Below are 6058 nucleotides of genomic sequence, written 5' to 3'. Positions count from 1 at the left end.
AATGTCCGGGAAGAAGCACTCACGGTCCGGTGAGTGACACCCATGCATTTTATATCTTCTACAGACTCTCCCAATTCAAATATCCGACAAATGGTTCGTTGACTTACAGAGACTGCTAAGAGTCTTCGTGTGGGGAGGGAAGAGGCCTCATTTTAAACACAATATCTTTTATAGGCACAGACAACTCGGAGGTCTCCAACTCCCACACTTCCCGTTGTACCATAATGCACTCTACATAATGCACTCTACAGGAAAGGCAACTTGATATAGGTGACGACACCTTGTACACTTCTTTATTCTAGGGATACATCTATCCCTAGAATCTAGGGTCTATCAAGAGCCCTAACACGTACTGTAGTCATTTGTTTTTAAGACATTCATTTAGGACTTTTTTGCGCTTCAGATTTTTTAATTTAATTTACAATTTCTATACATTTGGGTAGAATAATATTATGTACAGTATATATCAATATTAGCTTATTGCAGAACCCCTGTAAATATACTGGTGGCATTATCTGAAGTATAATGGGCGAACAGATATACAGCGAGTAGTCAGACATTTGCCGGGTCGGTACACGTGCAGATACTCAGATGTTTTGCCAGGTTGGTACACAAGCAGGTAGTTACGGATGCAAGGAAGTGTGACAAGTAGCTGGAGCTGAGCAGAGAGAATACTCAAGCACATGTCTGTTCTAGGAATGCCAAACAGGAAACAGGATCCAAGATGATTTCTCTTTGGTGCCGTGCTGACCATATTGGAAAAAGGCAAATTTAAGTGCAGGTTTACAAATACAGAGACCTCTAGTGGTCGGAGGTGAAAACATCAGAGTAATTCTTTACAAACCCTGTACAGCCATAGACAGTGGAAATACTAATTAGGAAATAATATTGCGGTAGTAATTGCATATTTATTTAAATTCATAATGTGAGTAAAGTGCAGAACTTTAATATATAAACAATTAATGCTGTTCTAACTACTTTCTATATTAAAAACAGGGAATGTTCGATCCACATATTGCAATATATGTTAAGCTGACCAACTCATGCCAAAGTCTTCTCCTTCTGGCCAGTCCTATCATGATCAAATGCTATGCTTTTTTTATCTGGGTTGAAGCTTACTTGCACACAGCTTTCTAAAAGCAAATCTTTCCCAAGCACTAGCATTCATGAGACACAAGGGTACTCAGCTGACACAAGTTAGAATTAATTAATGTACAGAACTAGAAATTGGGAGCAACTAAAAAAAAAATTATAATTATGATAATGTAGATGATGATGATGATGATGATGATGATGATGATGATGAAAAGAGTTGGGGAATTCAAGGATTGTCTCCTGCATGGCAACATAGTAAATTATAAGATTCAAGAAGATGTTTTTCAGATTTATAGTTAATATTGATTATCAATTTGCCTATTTAAAAGCATGAATCTTTTGTATGTATTCATTAGACATTAGGCTTACCAACATGTCACAAATTTAGATGACCTCCCATAGTCTGCCCTTTAAGTAACATAATCAATATGTAACACTTATTGTAATGCCTGATCAATCAGAATTCATATTGATTTAGTATGATATGCCCCACAACAGTTACTGGTCTACCCCCAAAAAATGTATATACAAATCTATTATACAAAGAATGCTACTCTTGTGACTAACTGGGTGCTTCTAATGAATTGCTGAATAGTCAGGAGTAGGTGAAAAATATGTATGTTTATTCTTGTACAAATACTCAGTTGCAAGAAAATCATGAAGCCCTGAGGCTGAAGATGGTTCACAGCAAACAAAAAAACAAATCAGGAATTGCAGGATAGAAACAAAGACATGATCCAGGAACGGCAGGATAAAAAGAAAAACTCAGTGTGAGTATTGCTGGATATGTATGAACAGTCTCACACAGAACAGCAGGTTAAATGTAGGAGAAGCAGAACACTTACAATGCAGAGGATATGTAGATACAGATGAATGCTTAGAACTTGATGCTAGAAGAAGAAGCAGGCAAGTTATGAGTTTGAAACAATGGTAACAGGAAGAGCTAAGGATGCGCAGGGACAAAACTCTGGCACACAGAATGTCCAAGCCACAGGTTATGGGATACAAACAATTAGTGACCAGCTAGATGAGGGGAATATATACACAGGGAAGCAGGTGCAGGGAAAGAAGATTAAGTCCTGCAGGTGAGGTGAAAATATCCATGGTCATAAGAGCAGCAGCTCTGGTAACACAGAGGAACTGTAGTTCCAATGCCAAATAGGACAGAGAAATAACAGCTACACAGTCCCACTATACAGTTATATTTTATAGCAAGATTATACTATATTAGAGATTCAATGTAATTGTATCAGTGCGGATTACTATTAATTTATCACACAAAGTCAGGAATTGTTATGACAGATCGATTGGGGAAACATGATCCATATTAGGACAAGCATTAGCTAACAAAACTGTCATTTATATTAACATTCCTTCTATTGGTTGTAATGGTGTGTCGACGATAACGAATGGGAATAGCCGAAATCAATGCCAATGAAGAGGAAGCCTAATCATTGATTGGATGAGTAATGCTGCTACAAGCCATGATGTGCTAGAATGCATTTATATATCCAGACTCCAGAACCCAGTATTTTGCCAAATGTTGAAACATGTGTTTGACATTTTATCTGTGCTGTTATTTCCTTACCGTCAAATATAATTAGATCTTACTTAGAGATATGTGAATGTGCTACCTTATGTTGTGTTAAAGCAGGGAAAGATTATTGCTCAGAACACTGTTTATCTGAAATATAGGGAAAGACTGAGAGTGAATATATGTGATTAAAACCAATAGACACCAGCATGTGCCTATACTATATATCATAATTACCAGCTGGGATGACTGGACATATACGTGGTCAGTACAGAATTTCTACATGAGGCTGCCAATATAGACTGCAACAGTTACAGCTGCATCAACCAGCGTTGGCTCCAATATGTTCATCAGTTTTTAGGGGACCTGTTCTAACAACCCATATACAGCTCCTGGTACTCTAATTGGCCAACAATGCCAGGTAGTAACATTTATAATGGATTTTGAGGAGCTGCTATAAACTATTATCCAAGCAGCTGGTGTAGCTATTATTCAAATGCCAGATACTTTCTACTCAATGTTATAACAAGTCCAGTGCCATGTGCAGTTACCATGTTTGTCCACCCGAAACATCAACCATAGGATGGCTCCCACCAGTGTATTAGTGTAGAGTAGTGCTGTCTGAGTTTTTCCATTAGGAGGGACACATTTCTATTCTAGCCATTTGTTCCCTGCCTGAATAATATTATAATGTGTCTTAGTACCTGGTAAGTGGTGACTTGTTCAATGCTATGAAAAGAAAAATAGCTTCTAATGCCTAAGCAAAAAAGCACTTCAGCGCTAGTGAGGAAATAATTGGATAATTAGCCAATCCACATATAATGGTAGGTACAATACACCTGGATAACAATATGTATGAAAAACAATCCCACTGCAGCAAGTTCTTACTGTATATTGCTCACCCTAATAACAAAGAAACAAAAAAGAAGCAACCAGAACAGCGCAGTTCTGGTTTCTTCTTTTTTGTTTCTTTATAGAATGCTATGTAAAAAATTAAATTCAAAGCAAAGATTTTACATTACATTTACTTTAATTACACTTATAATACATAAATATTAAATCATAGTAAATCTAATATTGCATTTCACAAACACATTGATTGGGTATAAGTAAAAGTATCAATCATACTTCAGCCATTTAAAAATTAAGGAAGAAGTGTGGGACTTCCATAGTGTAAAACTTCTTTTTATTACGACGAATGAATACGTACCAGAAATTAATCTCACCAGCACTTATCTCCCCATAAAACATATGACCGCTCTGTGCTATGTATGAGACATTCTAGCTAAGACAGTCCATCTCGATAACTTCCTGCAGTGATGAAAGAAATCTCTGGAGAGGGAAGAGTAATTAGAAGATTTGAAAAATGTGTGCCATAGCCACAAACCCAATGCGTTTCATCACTTTGTCTAGAGGACACTTCCCTCCTTTGTTTTTTTTATGGATGATAGCTTTAGGTTCTAAGGGCTAATTTAGCTCTAATTGAATTGTGACCTGTACTCTGTGGAAGTGCTGTATATTTCACTGGAAACTGTCCATATACTGTATGTCTGTAGCCAGTCAATTAAAGTTAAAAATTTACTTTCTTGTCTCCTATTCAGATGTATTGATCCTACATCTTCGTGCTTTGGCCACAGCTAATAGGATTATTGAGCCAACTTACCAGAACTGCGTAGCTAACTATGTAAATGGCCCTACATCATGTAAAGCAGAAGCTGACAGTGATTACCACTATCCAACTGGTGTATTGGTGTAGACAATTAACTCTTAAATCAGTGGGAACCGGGCGAGTCTGAGACTCTATCTGCACAAGGTAATATCACAAGCAATTGTTGTTTTAAACCTTCTTTAGACTGTTCATTTAGTCTCTCTGTCTCACAATATAGTTATAACTAACATGTTTATTCATCTTTCTATGCTATACTGTGTCCTATAATACTTTAAAGTAAACTTTTGCCATTTTAATTATTATGGCTGCAGTAAGCACTGTTGAGCTGAATTTTCTTGATCAATTTCCATTGTGATTTGTGTGGTTATAGGTCCTTTTACATTGTGTAATTAGTTGCCTATAGTTTCCCCACCTCCCCTAGTGATGAGCTGAATTTCACTTATTACAATAATTTTAAAGATACCGTCCAGTTGACTTTTGAGAAATTTCAATGATGTCACATTTATCAGGATCATAATTTGCTTAAGAAAAAGTAATTATTTTAGCTCTTTGTTTTCCATGGTCACTTTTTTCCAAACCTTAGTGGAAGTTAATACACAACCCTCAGAAATGGGAGAACCATAGTCACTGAAAGGGCTAAGACAGTTAGTGAGGGGAACCTGACAATGCAGAAAAGCAGAGTTTGACCCTCTTATGAGCTTGTGTGGGTCCGGCTCATACTGCACATATGGTGGGACCACACATTCTCAGAAGATGTCCCAGCTCTGCTTTTCAGAGGCTAGAGCGGCATCACCGGACCCTACCCTATATGGTCTGGCAATTCAATGTTATCACCCTGCTCCCTTGTGCTAGTTTGGGGCATCACTGCAGATGTGCCAGTCATGTTGCAGGTCCATAAATGCTGAGTAGGGACCTCTTCTGAGCATGCCTGTGTCAGTGAGCGCACAGGGAAGCCCCAGTTGCTCAGACCAGAGGCTCACACTAATCTTTAGAAGATAGACTGACATGGCTGGTCCTATCCTACATTTTTCTATGGAGCCTGGTGATCTATAGTTCTGCCCCTGCTCCTCAGTACTAGGTCTCATGTCATCAACTGATGTACCAATCAGAGTAAGCCTGTCCTTGTTATGCACACTGAGTGCACTCATTCTGATTTTCACCTTCAGTAATCCCCGACATGAACCTCAAAGCATAATGAAAACATTAAATAATTGTCTCGCTGGGCATAATCTACCTGCTCTTGGGCTATCTGTCAGGCTACAAATTAGGCTGAAAATCTTCACATCATGTTTTTTAACGGTTCCCTTCACTTACTGTGCTGGATATTACTGTCCTTATTTATTGGCAATACAGACTCATAATCCAGAAGAAAACTGCAGCACGCAAGCGCGTTTATTAGATTACCAAACTGCAGAGGATCACATATGATCTACTTCTCTGACCGAACCACATGACAAAATGAATGTGCCAAATGAGGCATTCAAATTGGACATAAATCAGATTGTGTTTAGCTGTTTCCTCCCCAATGCCACTATTCTTTTGCCACCACCTTCCCCTCACCAATTATCAACACTAAATAAATTAGTAATATTTCAGGCCTAATTGCATCAAGGGAAAATGTCTGTAATAGACAAAGAATACAATCATGTATCTGTAATCTGTAGTCATACATTTGTGTACAGTTCTACTAATAAAACTTCTCTAATGTACAAGTCAGACCTGTTTCTGTAAAAGTCAGTAATAGTTTATGGGTGGAGGTT

Source organism: Mixophyes fleayi, chromosome 7 (assembly GCF_038048845.1).
Source record: "Mixophyes fleayi isolate aMixFle1 chromosome 7, aMixFle1.hap1, whole genome shotgun sequence".
Taxonomy (NCBI): Eukaryota; Metazoa; Chordata; class Amphibia; order Anura; family Limnodynastidae; genus Mixophyes; species Mixophyes fleayi.
This window is presented reverse-complemented; position numbering follows the sequence as displayed.